The following is an 18,492-nucleotide window of genomic DNA, read 5'->3' on the forward strand; positions in this document are numbered from 1 at the left end:
CTCCAAGAAAGTGTTACTGAGCTTAGTTAATTGCTTAATTACCCAATTAGCCTAATTAACTTTTTTAGTCAGGCCATATAAATAAATAAAACTGAGTACGAAATTGGTCTAGCTCGGGAATCGAACCCCGGTCTTCGGAGTGCGAGACGAGCATGCTATCCAGTCCGCCATGCCAGCTCGATGGTTTGGAATGAACAAAGGCGCGTCTAGTGAATACGGTGTCTTCGCTCACTGCCATCCTCCTCCCTTCCCTTCCGGCGAGGTTTAGGTGTCCACCGAGATATGAGACACAGAAAGATTTCCTTTCCTCAAAAACCAATTTACCGACGAGCGAGGCATAGAACCGAATGGGCGATGGCATTCTATGGACTCCCTGGCAGCGTTGCAAGACGCTGTCGCGTTCCACTCTTAGAGGCGAAGCTTAACATCTTAACCACACATCAGTGACCGCACTTTAGGTCAAAAAAGTGCACCCCCCCCCCTGAATTTTGGCGGGTGTCCACCGAGATATGTGAGATAGTTACTGCGTATTTTCCTTTCCTCAAATACAATTTTCATGTTCTTCATTACGGGCTATCTTTGTCTTTCTGCTTTCACTCCCACTTCCTCCCTTCCTATTCGGTGCGGTTCAGGTGTACACCAAGATGACAGAGAATTACTTCGCCATTTCCTTTCCTGAAAAAGCGTTGCGTTCAAACGGCAAGGCATCGCGCCGAACGGGTGGTGGCGTTCCGTGGCAGCGCTACAACACGCTGTCGCGTTCCACTCCTAAAGGCGAAGCTTAAGCGCCATTAATTAGCAGTTAATTAGTATTCAGGCATTAATCAGTAATTAACCTTTAATTACTGATTTGTCATCACTTAGTAATTAGTACTCAATTACATGTGACGCCACCAGTGCCACAGAAACAGCCAAAGTGGTGCGGAAAACGCTTTCGCCTCTACGAACTTTAGACAGTCAAAGTGCCCCTGAAGTTTTTCGGGCTGACTTGCGCCCGCAAAGAACTGAATCACTCGGCGGCGGCGTAGCAACAAGCGTGCTCGGCGGTCGTCGAACAGAATGCCCGCCGCTGTCAGCCGTGCTCTGTTTAAAGCCGATAGCGAATCTTCGAGATAAAGCTTTAGAAGTTACTAGAACATTCTGGCACAAAGCCGCCGCGGTGGCTCAGCGGTTATGGTGCTCGGCTGCTGACCCGAAAGACGCGGGTTCGATCCCGGCCGCGGCGGCTGGAATTTCTTTGGAGGAGAAATTCTAGAGGCCCGTGTACTGTGCGATGTCAGTGCACGTTAAAGAACCCCAGGTGGTCGAAATTTCCGGAGCCCTCCACTACGGCGTCTCTCATAGCCTCAGTCGTTTTGGGACGTTAAACCCCATAAACCAAACCATTCTGGCACAAACTAGAGTCGGCTCCTTCCGGATGCGATCCATCGAGATAATTCTAGGCGCGTCTTGCGTCACAAACGAAGCGATAAAGCGGCGTGCCGGCAGCCTTGAAGCATGAACAAATAAACAAAACAAAAAAACGCTACAAGGACTCGCGGCATTACTCCCCTCTCAAAGAAGCATCGCCTCGATGCTTTAGAAAATAATGCTTCTATCAACAATAAAAAACGGATTGTGCAAAAATAAACGCCGAATGTGGAAACACGGCGTCCTTTAGCGTGCATGATAGGGCTTTAGGCGTAATACATGGACTAGTTCGGGTCGTACGCGGCGTCGCTGGGATACAGTCATTTGGTCAGGGACGACTTCATAGTCCAATTCACCTAGCCGACGAAGAACCTTGTACGGGCCGAAATAGCGTCGCAAAAGCTTTTCGCTTAGTCCTCGGCGGCGAATGGGCGTCCAAACCCATACTCGGTCTCCTGGCTTGTATTCCGCGTCGCGTCTTCATAGGTTGTAGCGTGTGGCGTCGGTCCGCTGCTGGTCATTGATCCTTAATCGGGGAAGTCTTCGGGCTTTTTCTGCGCGTTGTAGGTAGGCGGCGACGTCGACGTTATCTTCCTCGGTAACGTTCGGCAGCATGGCGTCGAGCTGGGTCGTGGCCTCTCTGCCATGGACGAGCCTAAAAGGCGTCATCTGGGTGGTCTCCTGCACTGCAGTGTTGTAGGCGAAGACTACGTAAGGCAAGATGACGTCCCAGGTCTTGTGTTCGGCATTGACATACATGGTGAGCATATCGGCGATGGTTTTGTTGAGGCGCTCGGTCAGTCCGTTGGTCTGCGGGTGGTATGCAATTGTTCTCCGGTGGCTGGTTTGGCTGTAATGGAGGATAGCGTGCGTCAGTTCCGCTGTGAATGCTGTTCCTCAGTCAGTGATGAGCACATCGGGGCCGCCGTGTCGCAGAAGAATGTTCTCCACGAAAACTTTTGCGACTTCTGCTCCTGTTCCTTTCGGTAGGGCTTTTGCCTCGGCGTAGCGGGTCAGATAGTCGGTCGCTATAATGATCCACTTATTTCCAGATGTTGATGTTGGGAACGGCCCAAGCAAGTCCATGCCGATCTGCTGAAAGGGCCTTGAGGGGGGTTCAATGGGGTTCAGAAATCCTGCTGGTCGGGTTGGAGGGGTCTTTCGTCGCTGACAATCACGGCAGGTTTTCACATAATGTGCGACATCGGCAGACAGTCGGGGCCAGTAATACTTTTCTTTAATGCGGCGGAGGGTGCGTGAAAACCCGAGATGTCCAGCTGTCGGCTCGTCGTGTGAGGCCTGAAGAACTTCTCCGCGCAGACTTACAGGTACAACAAGGAGGTAGGCTGTCTTGTTCGCTGCAAAGTTCTTCTTCACGAGGACATCGTTCTGTAAACAGAACGAAGACAATCCTCGCTTGAACGAGGCGGGGGGTGAAGAAACCTTGCCTTGCAAGTATTCGATGAGGCATTTTATGTCGGGGTCCGCGCGTTGCAATTGTACAAAAGAGCTGGAGCTCATGGGTCCCAGGAAAGCGTCCTCATCGTCGTCCGGCGGCGGTGCATCTACAGGGGCTCGTGACAGGCAGTCGGCGTCAGAGTGCTTACGTCCGGACTTGTAAACGACGGTTACATCAAACTCCTGGAGCCGCAGGCTCCATCGAGCGAGGCGGCCGGAGGGGTCCTTCAAACTGGCGAGCCAGCACAGTGCGTGGTGATCGCTGACCACCTTGAACGGTCGTCCGTACAGGTGGGGGCGGAATTTCGACGTAGCCCAGATGATAGCAAGGCACTCCTTCTCAGTTGTCGAATAATTAGCTTCGGCCTTGGACAGGGAACGGCTAGCGTACGCGATGACCTTCTCCACTCCGTCAATTTTCTGAACAAGGACAGCGCCTAGGCCCACACTACTTGCGTCGGTGTGAATTTCAGTCTCAGTGTTTTCGTCGAAGTGCGCGAGGATCGGTGGGGACTGTAAACGACGCTGAGGTTCCTTGAAGGCTTCCACTTGCGGCGCTTCCCATTTAAATGGCACGTCTGCCTTGGTCAGGTGGGTCAGTGTCTCGGCGATGCGCGAAAAGTTCTTCACAAATCGTCGGTAGTACGCGCACAGTCCGAGGAATCTGCGCACAGCTTTCTTATCGGCCGGTGGGGGAAACATTGCGATAGCAGCTGTTTTCTGCGGGTCTGGGCGTACTCCCTCCTTGCTAACAATGTGGCATAGAAACAGTAGCTGTTCATAGGCAAAGTGGCACTTCTCTGCTTTCAAGGTTAGCCCGGACGATTTGATTGCGTCTAGTACTGTTCGAAGCCTTTTCAGGTGCTCCTCAAAGTTCGAGGCGAAAACAACGACGTCATCTAAATATACCAGACAAATCTGCCACTTCAGGCCTGCCAGCACTGTATCCATTACTCGTTGAAATGTCGCTGGTGCGGAACAGAGACCAAACGGCATCCCCTTGAACTCGAAGAGGCCATATAGAGTGATGAATGCGGTCTTCTCGCGATCTCTTTCATCGACCTCAATTTGCCAGTAGCCGCTCCTGAGGTCCATCGATGAGAAATACCTGGCGTTGCAGAGGCGGTCCAGTGTGTCGTCGATGCGAGGGAGGGGGCAGACGTCCTTCTTTGTGATGTTGTTCAAGCGCCGGTAATCAACGCAGAATTGAAGTGCGCCGTCTTTCTTTCCCACTAGAACAACAGGTGCCGCCCAGGGGCTCTTTGAAGGCTGGATAACGTCGTCGCGCAGCGTTTCTGCCACTTGGTCCCGGATGGCTTGTCGTTCTCTCGGCGACACTCGTTAGGGGCTCTGGCGGAGAGGTAGGGCGTGCTGGTCGGTTATAATGCGATGCTTGGCAATCGGCGTTTGTCGGACCTTCGGCGATGACGAGAAGCACTCGCTGTACAGGTGCGGCCAGAATAATACGGAGCACGCGAAAGGCGGCCAGGCTAGCAGAAACAGCATCTAAGCGCCACCTCTCAGCACAACAAAGACACCCCTGGCTACCCTTATAAAAATTTCTATAGACAGTCCATAGACTGTCTATAGACTTTAGTCTATGAAGTCTATAGACTGTCTATAGACAAATCCTTTAGACTGGTCTATAGACAGTCTATAGATTTATGGCCATACACTTTTAGTAGACTTTTGTCTATAGACAGTCTATAGACAAATGTCTACTGAAAGTCTATAGGTCTATAGGAAGTCTATAGACACAGGTCTATAGACAGTCTATAGACGATCTATAGACTTATGGTCATACATTTCCTATAGAGCTGTCTATAGACCGTCTATAGACATTTGTCTATAGACGGACTATAGATGACCTATAGACTTATGGCCATAGACTTCCTGTAGATTACTGTCTATAGACAGTCTACAGACAAAAGTCTACTGGTCCAGTAGACATATGTCTATAGACTGTCTATAGACATTCCATAGGTGTGTGTCCTGGCAGTGCTATAGACCTTTGTCTATAGACAGTCTATAGACCTCTGTCTACTAAACTATTAGTAGACCATTATCTATAGACTGCCTATAGACTGTCCACAATCATTGAAAAAGGTCACCAGACAGAGTTCACACATGAAACAATCAATATACTTACAAATTTAGTTTATTTCCAAGCTATCCAGGCTGGGAATATGCAATACATGCACCATAAGAATGCACCACAGTAACATAAAAGTTGAAAGTAACAGTCCGGCTAGTTTCCTCAGAAGCATTCTTGTGGCCTGTTGTCTGCAGTAAATCATCCGGGCATGTTCACCTGTACAGCACAAAGGAAAAAAATAATATGAGAGGAACTCAAAAAAAATTCCCATTCCATCTCTACACATGTGCTTTACAGTGCAAGGCATATCCTGGCTCTGCCATTCTAGAAAGGCAATCTTGATCTTTTGGTTTGGTTTTATGGGGTTCAAAGACCCAAGGCGACACAGGCTACGAGACGCTGAAGTGAAAGGCTGGGGAATAATTTCGGTCACCTATGCAGAGTACACAGGCCTTTAGCATTTTGCCTCTATTAAAATGCGACCGCCTAGGCCGGAATCGAACTTGCATCTTTCAGGTAGCCATACGAACATGATAGCCACTGAGCTATCACGCCGGCTCAATCATTTCAGTAAATACACGACAGATTATAAGTGTCGTCATAAAACATTGTAACAAAGACCCCTAATCCCTGGAGCACTCTACTCTGAATCCAGTACTGATATTGATTTCTGTATGGCAATACTGTTACAGCCAATACTGATCTCTTTATGGCAATCCTTTTACACTATTTGTAACAGAAGACTTCGAACAATTGTGCCACATATCTGCATTGACTCGCAAGGAGCTGTTAAGAATGCCACCTCCATACAATACAGATTCATTGCACCTTACAGAGGGATCCAAAAAGAAAAACATTGCAGCATTTATTCTTATAACCGCTATAGAAGAAGCGCTTCAGAATACCTTGCGTGAATTAAGCCTGGTACACCCGGCCAAATTTTTAACTGGCTCGGGTGTTGCATCGCTAATTGCACCTTGTAAAATAGGTGCCTTTCGGCTACACTGCTGGCATATTCCTGCTGTAATTTAACGAGTAAAATGTCATTTCGTGGTTCCTTTTTGTTCATATAATGTTTGAGTGCAGTACTTGCGTGTTTACATCAACGTTATCAGAAACATTCGTCTGCCACTACGAACAGCTGGAACAAGCGGCATGCGCAGCTATGGTTCTGGCCCATATGGCCTCATCCTCTGGGTAAAGTACCACTCCTTTCATGGCGAACAACTCGTTTACCCAGATTAGTGCAAATGCGCCACCAGAACCATTGCTGAGTATTCCGCTTGTTTCGGCTCTTCGTAGCGGCAGACGATGAGTATTTCTGATAACTTTGATCTAAACATGCAGGTACTCCACTCAAACATATTAACAAAAAGAAAGTATGAAATGCCATCTCACGTGTCAAATTACAACATGAATATGCCAGCAGTGTAGCCAAAAGGCACCTTTTTTACAAGGTTCATTTATCGATGCAACACCAGAGCCAGTTAAAGATTTGGCCGATTGTACGTAAGCCGATACTCAAACGGGCACAAGCTATACAACACCAGCAGGCAGAAGCAACCAGTTCACCACAGATTTGCGCCTATAACTTGAAGCACAAAGACGGAACAGCATACTCGTACATCTGCGCTCTTAGAAACAAGCGGGTTGCAGCGCTTCCATGCCGCGCTCATTATTCAGAAAACTAATACAGCACACAGAGGCTGCAGCTGCGCCGTTTCAAAAGCAGTCGCGAGGTTGAGACAGCAAATTACTGTCACGATAAAATACCGTCTGAAATTCACTTAGTTTTTCCTTCAAGTGCAGCTCCAACAGCGCAGTAAAGAGGTGTTTCATGCATGGAGGCAGCCTAACCCAACGCTGCTAGAAAAATTAGCGAAAGCATTGAACGTGCTCAAAGTAGGAAGTATTTCAATGAAACAATTAACGCCTTCAACAGGCGCAGCTATAATAACACGAGAGCTTAATTCAATTTTAGGCTCAAATAAGCGGCGAGTCACATCGGCGCTTTCGTAACGTAGCAGTCTGAAATCAGAAACACATACTTTGCCTCTCGCGCAAATGGTATCCTAGAAATCTGTGCACGCGTGAGCGGGATTCATGAACGAACCACTCGGAACGAAATGTAAGCCACCTCTTGTCGAGCCGACCTTTACCCAGCTTTCAAAATGAAGTGCCCGCAAGCCAGCGGCGGCGGCCAACGGCTCTGATGACAGACACGGACGAATCCATACGTGTGCAACGAAGGGGAGATGGGATGGAGCTCGTGGGTTCTTCGCGGTGTTTGAGCACGCCGGCCATTCGCGCCGGCAACGAATTTTATTCACCCATCACACTACAAGCATTCCTCCAGCGCCGCTTGACTACAACTTTGACAAACGTCTCGCGCTCCAGTCTATAGCGTTACAAGATACCTTTGCTGAAACGTCGGCGTCCACGACGCGCACCGAGCGAGCGTCCATACGTAGCAAGCAATGCACACCTCAAAAAGAACAGCACTCCATGGTCCAGACAGGCGATAACACAAAAATAAGAAAATAAATGTAATCCACCACTGAACGAGACTGTATGTAAGTACGTTTTCGGAGGTGCAAAGTAAATTGAGCTCACACGGAGCTAACTAACACACAGTTCCATTTCGGCCGTCATTCACAGGCTAAACGACATTTCTGGCCGCGCATCTACCTTGAAACACGAAAAATCTAGTAGACAGCTCGCGAGGAGCGGCTTATCATCAAGGGCATCGCACAGACTGCCTTTCCGCGCGTTAGTAAAGAGAGCGGGACAGAGATAAGCGGCATCAGTCGAGAACCCGATGGCTTCCGCCTTAGAAAAGAAGATAGGACGTTTGTAACTGCGCACATAATCTGTTCTGCACACATAGCTCTGCTTAGAGTGGTTTAGGAGACCAAATGAATAAAATATAAACGTGTAGACTTACCGTTAGCAGACGATGAAGCTGGATTTTGAAGAAAACGTAATCCGCGAAAAACAAGCCAACGCCATTGACGCAGCCACGCACAGGGTTGTTTGCAGCCCGAATGATTTTCCGCCGTCTCGCGGTAAAATGGGTATAACGTGAAACAGAAACCCATTTCACGGTCGTATCTTTACCGCTCGCACTCTTGCCGTGTGCAGCTTGATCTGATATCCAAGACCACAGAAGGCAATTGGTTTATAAGCTTAAATTCTTCGCTTACCCTCTAAAAATCTTATTGTTTTCGTGAAAACAGAACCGAAATCTAACTTCTTGTCGGTATACGCGCCGCATCTCCCACCGAATAGTATGTGGTACAATTCTCAAATAATAATTATAAGGTTGCATAGCATAACGTCTTTTTTGCGTGTGTTCGTGTTTAGAAAACTGATATGCGCCACATCAGCGTGTCATCGGCTCCGAAGAAACAGGTGCAAGGGTAGGAACGAAAAAATACTGGCTTTGTGATTGTTGCGTCGCAGCACTTATTCACGTGAATACAAACTGCAAAGGTAGAAATGGCAGATGTTAATCGCACAGAGGACCAGGCTCTTTGAGATTAATGTAAGATGTTTCTAAGGGATGGGCGCTTCCTTGAATTCTCACACCCGTATTTCCCCCTTTATTTTCAGGACGTTTTAAAGAGAAATGTAGAACCGTTGATGAAATGTTTCTGATTTCAGCGTGTTGGACAGTAACGATCGAAAGATTGAATGGAATTGTGTAGAGCGATTCCTTTAAGGGACAGCGTATTCGTTCGATGTAGTACAGTTTGCGGGCGCCCTTACTTCAAGAACGGCTGCCTTTCTTCGGCTTACTTGTTAGCATTAAATATCTAATTGTATTGACAATATAAGTCACGGTATAACGAAAAGGAGCTTGTGAATGCTCCTGAAAACAATATACAGGAGGGTGTTGTAATGGCATTACGCAATACTTTGCCTGCCCTGTACGGGACCCCCAGCTTGCTTACTTATGTGATATGCTCGAGCGCGTCCAAAATAATGCTGCGAGATTTGTGTCCATTAATTACAGCTTCTCAACTAGTGTCGTGTCTCTTAAAAACCACCTTGGCTGGGGATCTTTAGCTAACCGTAGGAAACATTTGAGATTACAAATCATACATCGCATCTATTTTGGAAAGCTGAGCATTGACAAAGACCGGTATCTGCTTCAACCTCACTTTTTTTCTAGACGAGTTGATCATCAGTGGAAGATCTGAGAGATTAAGTGTCGCACAGATGTTTACAAAACCTCATTCTTTCCACGGACGATCAATGAGTGGAACAGGCTACCAGCCGGCGTCACTGAGTGCTGCACGGAAGGTCAATTCCGCGCAATCTTATCTGATGTATGACGTGGCGCGCAGTTGTATTGCGCGTGTCTTTTTCATTTCATTAGTGTTATTTTATTTGTGGAGCGTGGTTGTCTTCCTTCAGTGCATGCTTTTCCTCATCTATTAGTTGCGATTGTATTTCTGTTATATGTGTACTTTCGGCCAAATGAGCAGAAGTTATTGTGTCCCCCCCCTGCAATAATGCCTTCGGGCGCTGCAGGTATCTGTAATAAATAAATCAATAAATAAATTTCCGTAATAGCGAAGGAAGTGCGGGACTCCTAACATAGTTGCGGTCACTAGATGCAGGTCCCCTCAACATGCAGTGCAAAAAGAAATTGACATTGTTCTGGATTTAGTCGAAAGTCAGTGTATCGAACATTGTTAGATAAAATTACGATTGTTATAGACTGGTCTATAGGCAGTAGAATATCTATAGTGTACAGTCTATGGACGAAAGGAAATTGAGGTAGTTGTAGACTGTAGTCTATAGAGAGTCTATAGACCGTCTATAGACAAAAGGAAATTGAAGCAGCTATAGACCGTAGTCTATAGAGAGTCTATAGACCGTCTATAGACGAAAAGAAATTGAAGCAGCTATAGACCGTGGTCTATAGAGAGTCTATAGACCGTCTATAGACGAAAAGAAATAGAGGCAGCTATAGACCTTGGTCTATAGAGAGTCTATAGACCGTCTATAGACGAAAGGATATTGTGGCAGCTGTAGACCTTAGTCTATAGACCGTCTATAGGCGAAAGGAAATTGAAGCAATTATAGACTTTAGTCTATAGACTGTCTATAGACAAAAGGAAATTGAGGTGGCTATAGACCTTAGGCTATAGCGAGTCTATAGACTGTCTATAGACGAAAGGAAATAGAGGTAGTTATAGACTTCAGTCTATAGAGAGTCTATAGACCGTCTATAGACAAAAGGAAATTGAGCCAGCTATAGACTTTAGTCTATAAAGTGTCTAAGACAGTCTATAGACAAAAGGAAATTTGAGCCAGCTATAGACTTTAGTCTATGAAGTGTCTATAGACAGTCTATAGACAAAAGGAAATTGAGGCAGCTATAGACCTTAGTCTATATCGAGTCTATAGACAGTCTATAGACGAAAGGAAATTGAGGCAGCTATAGACCTTAGTCTATAGAGGGTCTATAGACAGTCTATAGACGAAAGGAAAAGTCTATAAGATGGCTATAGAGTCTATAAAAAGTCTATAGAAAGTCTATAGACCATTTTTATAAGGGTATCCGCGCGCAGCGAGAGTGCCTGCCGCCGAGCCCCCCTCTTTGCTGCAACCCTGCCGTTATCACTGTTCGAAAGATGCTGAGCTGGTTCGGGCAACACCGCCAGGTGCTGCCTTCATCCAGGCGTGCTCACTTCAGCCTCGGTGGCCGCGCGGACAGAAGGGCCGAGATAACGCGTAATGCCAAAACGGCCGTCTTGCGCTCATATACAGCGCGCGCCGCTCCTCGACGCGAGAAACGGGGCAACGAAGCGCGTGGCGCTGTCAGCAGAGTGTCATTTGCTCATAGAGGAAGGGATTGCATGCTTTTATGCTGTGATGTTGATAGGCCTGCGAAAAAAGTGGGTCCGTGCTACCGGCGCCATCTCGCTGCGTCCAAATTAAGATAGTTCCTGTCGCCACTGCTAGGCAGCGCGCATAAGCATGTTTCCGCTGCTCCGCGACCATTCCTGTGCTCCGTATTATTCTGGCCGCACCTGTACCTTCGAAGGAGATTGCGGATCTGGTGTTGTCTGTTCCGGGGCAGGGCTGGGTTTATGTCGAAAGTGGGCGAGTTCTCTTGGTCACCAGAATCTTCTACGGATGGGTCGGAGAGCGCGAAGAAGTCTCGTACGTCGGATATTTCGTCGAGGAATGCAATCGTCGTTCCTCTGTTAACATGCCGGTATTCTTCGCTGAAGTTAGTCAGCAGTACTTCGGCTTGGCCTTTGCGGAAATGTGCGATGCCTCTTGCGATGCCGATTCCTCGGTCGAGGAGCAACTGCATGTTCCCCTCGATAATGGCTTCAGTGTCACTCGCTTCCGTGGCGCCTACGGTGACGATGACGCTTGAGCGGGGTGGGACGCTCACTTGTTCCTCCAGGACACTAAGCTCAACGTGATGTTCCGGAGTTCTCGTCGACGGGATGGCCTCGTCCGTGGAAAGTGTGATCATCTTGGATCGCAGGTCGATGATCGCTTGATGCTCATTATGGAAATCCATGCCCAAGATCTGCGTAACTGCGGCTTGGTGATGCAAAACGTGCGGTGGACGGCGACGGGGAGCGGAAAGGCGACGGGGAGCAGGAAAGACGGCTTGAAGACACGTACTCCCCTCTGCGAAGGTAGTCGTCGATTTCTCGTGGTCGCTGGCCGGGGAGCGGGCGAGGGGCGTCGATGGCGAAACCTCGCAGGCCGATGCATCTGTACGGGCAGTGGCGAAGTATGTGCCCGGCATGGCCACAATGGAAACAGAGTGGGCGGTTGTCGGAAGTCCTCCACTGGTCGCATTTCCTAGTTCCGTTCCTCCGCTCGTAAGGTGGGCGGGCGAGAGCAAAGGGTCGTCGTTCTTGTAGAGCTGGTGAGTGTTGAAGAGGGCTTGGTCGTTCCCGTCGGGACGCAGGACGGCGTAGTGCGGCGGCGTAGTTCATGGTTTTGACTTCCATTGGAGTCGTCTGTGACGGGGAGCCAAGTGCATGCTGCACTTCTTCACGTATGATGCCAGTGAGCGACGCTACTTGAGTCTCCTGCGTCTGCTGCGTTGGGGATGGCAGCATACGACGAAGTTCTTCGCGAACAATTTCGCGTATCAAATCTTGCAGCTTATCCCCGCTTGGAAGGGTATCTACTGGGCAGCTTGCCGTCAGCACTTGGAGTGGTCGGTTGTGGTGACGGGTCCTGGTGTCAAGGGCCTTTTCAATGGTGGAAGATTCAACTAAAAACTCGGCGATGGTATTTGGAGGATCTCGGATCAAACCGGTGAACAGTTCCTCCTTTACGCCATGCATCAGAAAGTTGAGCTTCTTTTCCTCACTCATATCAGGGTTGGAGCGCCTGAAAAGGCGTTTCATTTCTTCCACATACACAGTCACGGTCTCGTTTGGAAGCTGAATTCGTGACTGCAGCAGTAGCTCCGCTCTTTCCTTTCGTACGACGCTAGTGAACGTACCCACTAACTGCTTCTTGAAGGTCGCCCAGGTCGTGAGGGAAGTTTCGTGGTTTTCAAACCACGTTCTCGCAGTGCCATCCAACGCAAAATAAACGTTTCGTAGCTTGGTGCTGTCACCCCAGGCGTTCAGCGCTGCCACACGGTCGTACATGTCCAGCCAGTCTTCTACATCCTCGTGTTGTTCTCCACAGAAAGACGGAGGCTCACGGGGCTGGCGAAGCACCACGGGCGTTGGCTGTGCACCAGATTCCGTTGTGAGGGGCATAGCTGGTTAGCAGGTCCGCACCTCCACCAGATGTCACGTAGTGGTGACTGCAGTCCGACGAACAGGAACACAGCGAGAATGTCTTCGAAACGAAACTCTTTCCATGGTAAAACAGCGCGGAAAAAACACGAGGACGGAACAAACACGACAACACGAGCGCTGATTACGCACATGTGTACATATATAGCATTCCCGCCAAACACTAAACATTACGCACATGTGTACATATATAGCATTCCCGCCAAACACTTTAGTCCGCGCTGTTTTACCATGGATAGTAATAACCAACTTGCCCACCTTTCTGTACTCCGAAACTCTTTATTCGGGGTGACTTGCGCCCGCAAAGAACTGAATCACTCGGCGGCGGCGTAGCAACAAGCGTGCTCGGCGGTCGTCGAACAAAATGCCCGCCGCTGTCGGCCGTGCTCTGTTTAAAGCCGATAGCGAATCTTCGAGATAAAGCTTTAGAAGTTACTAGAACATTCTGGCACAAACTAGAGTTGGCTCCGTCCGGATGCGATCCATCGAGATAATTCTAGGCTTGTCTTTCGTCACAAACGAAGCGATAAAGCGGCGTGCCGGCAGCCTTGAAGCATGAAGAAATAAACAAAACAAACAAACGCTACAAGGACTCGCGGCAATATGTACAGCGGTAAGAACAAAGCTTGGCTGGCACAATTACATATTTCTTTTCCTGTAATTCGAGTGCAGAACACTAGCGAGAGGCAGTGAGAGAGAGCAAACGCCTGAGCGATCGCCTATTTTTTCGTGGTTTCGGGCCTCATACCGCCAAGATGGCCAGTCAGCACGCATCACCATTTGTCGTATTATAGGAATGGCTGTAAAGAAAAAGCTCGCAGCAGCTTGCGCAACCATTGACAGCCGACTGAGTACAGATATGTCCCGTGGGATGCGGAAAATCGTAGTAAATACATCATCATGACATCAGATGCCATCACATGTTTCATAGATCATTAGGTGCTCCAGATTGTACCACACTGTTTTAAAGGCAATTCCTACTACCAAAATGCACTTCCAGCTACCAAGAATTATTCTAATTTACACTTCGCTGCCGACCAGTATGCACAGAAGCATACCTAAATCATAAAGTGATTTTTATTGCGAAAGCAATACTGCTAGCACTTTTCCGCCGTCAGTGGAGGTCGTTCCTTCGCTCCGGCGCAGCTGCGGCGCACGACCACGTGACAGCGTGGCGTCACGACCAGAGGAGAGCAGGGGCCCCAACTCGTCTCTTCGGCCGTAGTCGTTCCTTCGCTCGGCGCGGCGGCTACCACGTGACGGCCTCCTCGGCTCGCCGCGTGAGGGCGCTCGCTAGGAGAGGACAAACGGGGCGCCGCAGGCGCGTCCAACTCGTCTCATCGATGGAGGCTAATTAGTGTAATTAATTAGTCAACTTAACTATTTTATTACATTAATTAATTAAGAGAGCTGGGGCCCAACTCGTCCCATCGATGGGTGCTCGTTAAATTAATTAAGTAATTAAGTCAGCTGATAAAATTAATCATTAAAATAATTATTACCTAAACTAATTATTTGAATCATTAACTAAAAATAATTATTTTCATTAATTGGTGAAATTTATTTAATTAATTTTACTTAATGCCAAAGAAGAATCTATGAGTAGTACGGAGCGATATAATCACAAGAGAAGAAAACGCCGTGCGGAAGAAACGCCGGAACAGAAAGAAGAGCGGCTTGCTAAAAGAAGAGTGCAGTATACAGCCAAGAAGAAAGAGCAGAGCATTGTGGTGATTCGAGAGGTTGACATCGTGGCTCAGCGACGTGAAGAACAAGAGATAAGAGTTGGCGAGTTCGAGTCTGCTACGCGTGAATTCGAGAAACGAAACTACCAGCAGAACCAAGCGCAGCCAGGTGTTATTGCTTTCGCAATCAGCCAGGCTTAACCAAGCTAAGCCTTCAGCCAATTTTTTTTACATTTTTTCTTCACGATTCGTTATTACAGGTGGCTCGCTTTATGAACAGTTTCGCTCGGGAACAAAACTGCCCATATTAACGAGGCATGACTGTGTGATGGATGATTTCCTTAAAATGACTGTGGGTCCACACTGGACATGAGGAGATTGATGCACAGACTCCAAGAATGATTTTAGAATATGATTTAATTCATGGATCTGGCTTGATGCCGCTTACGGGAAATGCAGTAGGGCTCGTCCACTTCGGGGCTGAGTAAGCTTGTTGTGGCACGGGCTCGACGAATGGCTGGATGTCTTTTGCGGCCGGGTTGGGGATTCTTCACGGCGGTGCGGCTCTCGTCCTCGGCCAGGCGTTGAAGCGTGCTGTGGAGGCCGAACGCGAGCGAAGGCTAGACCCCGGGCTCCCTGATCCATGCGCCGCCCCGGTCTTCTGCCTTCCTCCGTCTCGTCCGCCCGCTCGAATCATCCCTCTCTGCCCGTTCCTCCCGTCGGCTCCCCCTTTTAAGCCTTTTGCGTCTTTCTTTCTGCCGCCTCCCCTCCGCCGAAGCCGCTGGCTGCTTCTCGCCGCCCCCGCGGCGCCGCCCGCTCGCCGCTTCCTTTTGTTCACTCCGCGCAGATCTCCCTCCTCGTGACAGCGTCGAGCCCCCCTCCGAGGCGACACGATGCCAGGATGGCGCGGTCTGCCGCTTGCAGGGAAAGTCGCTGACCGGGTTCACTCCGCGCAGCTCTTCCCTGGAATCTTCGTGACAGGCTTAATCCCCACCGTAGGAGTCGTCGACGACCATCTTATGCGCTATGTGGCCTTGTCTCTCCGTGGCGACACGACGCCAGGATGGCGCAGTCGGCCGCTTCCAGGGAGTCACTGACCGGGTTTGTGCGGGCACTGGTGTACGCGCCGCACGAATCATCACGACTGTAGTGAACACAGCCCTGTAGTGGGCTACCAGCACGTGGCCTACTGGGTCACGCCTCCTTGATAAGGGTTTATATACCCCGGCGCTGTGCACAGTCGTGGCACTTCGGCGTAGCTTATCGCCGACGGCGGCCTGTGCTGGCCTTCATAAGTACTTTGTCAACGGAATGAAGAAATTCCTCCAACGCACTTCGCTGCAACCACCTGTTTCCTTCCCGCACCGAAGAACACCACACAATGGCGGCGAGGATTCACGTATCGGCAGCGGGACGTGGAGCTAAGTTGGCATTGTCTTTCCGACTTCGGAACCGCCAATACTACGAAATGGCCTCGCAGCTGAAACACATGGAACCTGTTGACGACTCGACCAGTGACTAGACGTCATACAACGAAGGCGAACAGAGTTCCAGAGGACCTTCAAGTCCACGTTTGGTGAGTCTCATCGGTCCGAAAACGTATACCAACGGTTAAAGTCACTGACTGCTCCGATACCCTCACTTCAAAGTCGCTTAGCGCGTTAAGGAAAATTTTGACCAAACATCTTCCACCGAAGCCACCCGTTATTTCCAAGAGAGTGAAGCTTTATCGCTCCCTGCAGCGTGAAACGCAGACGATATCTCAGTTTGTGGAAGAGGTACGCAGGCGAGCTCAAACCTGCGATTTCGGTTCTTTTCTCAAAGAAGCGCTTCGCAACAAGTTTGTCTGTGGCATGCGGCGAATTTATTCTTAGGGAGCTGTTCGTCCAAGACAAGAAAACAAAATTTCATAAGGCTGTTGACCGCGCCTTGGCCTCCGAATCCGCAATGAACAATACAGCGACAGCCCATGACTTATCGAATAGCGCTGACCAAGTTCACCGAATGCATGGGTGGAAAGCACGAGTATAAGTACGCTATACTAGGCGTGCAAAGTCTCAGCCATGCTATCGCTGTGATTCATTCAAGTACGATGCACAAGCATGTCCGCACGTACGAGCTGCTTGCTTCGAATGCAACCGACAAGGGCACACACGGAAAATGTGCAAAACGAGAACAGAACCGAAAAACCAGAAGCAGTACATGCGCACGCTTGAATGCACGGTCTAACGAAGCTGGACTTTACTACGTTTAAAATGGAGCTGGACATTGGAAAAGCAGTATCGGCCGTGTAGCACCATCAGGAGAGAGTGCACTTTCCCGTATCCATTTGCAACGAACAAAGATGCAATTGAAGGCGTACACGGGGAAACCGAAAAACCGGTTGGCGTAATGGATGTGCTGATCCTCCGCCATAACAGAGGCACGACTGCCGCTTTACATTCTCCCGCATGACTGGACACCGGCCGCTTTTAGGTCGCACCTGGCTAGAGCTTATCAGGCTAGACTGGTGTGGCATTCAAAACCTTTGAAAGATCTCCGCTACGTTAGGCATTCTGTCGGCCGCATTGGCAACACTGCTACGGAAAAACGAAAACCTGTTTAAGGACGAGCTAGGAACCATACAGGGAGAGCAGGCAAGCCGCCAGTACAAGGATGACGAAAGGCCTCGTTTTTTGAAAGCAGGGAGTGTACTATCGCGATGAAACGAAGCGCGAACAGTAGAAAGCGTGGCCTTCCGCACAATGAACGCAGCCTAGCGCCGGCCCGCTAGTACGAGGATCCGTGTCCAACCAAGGTAGATATACCATGGTAGCGAAGGCTCCATAGACGCCCATTGGTCCAAAAAATGGCGGCTCAAGGGGGCACCCCCGCGCCCTTATTTTGGGGGGCAAACTACGTATGAGTGAAGTTGAATGACGTCACGCATACGTATGTTTTTGGCGCGAATTATAAAGTGGTCTTTTTATTAAAACCCGCATTTTCAAGCCGGTATCCCTTGAAGGTTGCCTTTCAGTGCGCACCAACCTTTGCCAGTCAAATGTGCTCGAGTTCCTGCTAGTTATGGCCTTGTTAATGTGCAATTGGGAACCCAATGAAAGTGACTGGCAAAGAAGCAGCATAGAAAGGCAGCAACACTTTCAGACGCTGGCTAAGCATGCATGATTCGTAGTGGAAACCTTGGTGGAAATACTGGTGCTAGTACTTTCGAGTATATCAAGGTATGATGCACAAAGCACAGGCTCAAGTGCACAGTTTGCAATACAGTGTACGCCAAGTATGTTTTTCATATTCATAGTTTATTACAGCAACCAAACAAATACAGTGATAAAGCACACCAACAAAAACTGCTCGTCACAGGCAGCTCAAGCAGTAATTTTTTTAAGCTGGCTATTCATCTCAATGGTCACACTGCGGATAGGAAAAAGCCCTGAAGTTCCAGGAACATTGCCAGGTAGGAAATTGAAAAGTATAGAAAACAATGCTACGACAGCTTCCATTGAGGCAAACATGACATGACATAAGTAGGCGCATCAACACATAGACCATGCAGCACACAGTGATTACTCTTCACATTTCATTTCTTCAGCTGAAAGAATATAGCAGCTATGTTTACACCTGCATGACAATATTAAAAACAAGTTTTAGCATCAACGAATCTGCTCAACGCTAGAGCATTGCACCATACATAGGGCCTGCGCACAACCTCGAGAGCTCCTCCTTGTCGCAAACCGAAGTAATTTGAAGCAATTCTAATCAAACTAAAATATACATGAAGTGCAGTTTAAAGTGAAGTGCAAGGACATCCAATACAGCCACTCCTTCCTCGAGTAGACACAGCATCGAGACGCAGCCATCCTGGCCGCAGATACACAAACAATTCGAAGTGCTTGGAAGAGACCCTAAGGTCTCGCAGCTGGCACGGCGTCTTCTCCAGGCTGAGGTTGCGGCAGAACTGCACCCACGTTTTGCACCTGGGCATGATGCAGCGTCCACGTTATACAACTGCACCCAAATGAATATCATATACTCCAAACGTCAATAG

At 48.8% G+C, this 18,492-nt stretch overlaps 1 long non-coding RNA gene across 1 annotated transcript; it reads right to left on the reverse strand.

Annotated features, from left to right (window-relative positions):
- Positions 1-5,008: 5,008 nt before the first annotated feature.
- Positions 5,009-7,984, reverse strand: LOC149357671 (uncharacterized). Its single transcript, XR_016289923.1, has 2 exons — positions 7,908-7,984; positions 5,009-5,179 (listed from the first exon to the last, which is right to left on the reverse strand). It is a non-coding gene; the product is annotated as an uncharacterized LOC149357671 (long non-coding RNA).
- Between the last annotated feature and the right edge of the window lie 10,508 nt (positions 7,985-18,492).

The sequence above is a fragment of the Amblyomma mixtum genome, chromosome 3 (genome assembly GCF_055824585.1).
Source record: "Amblyomma mixtum isolate Tamu chromosome 3, ASM5582458v1, whole genome shotgun sequence".
Taxonomy (NCBI): domain Eukaryota; kingdom Metazoa; phylum Arthropoda; class Arachnida; order Ixodida; family Ixodidae; genus Amblyomma; species Amblyomma mixtum.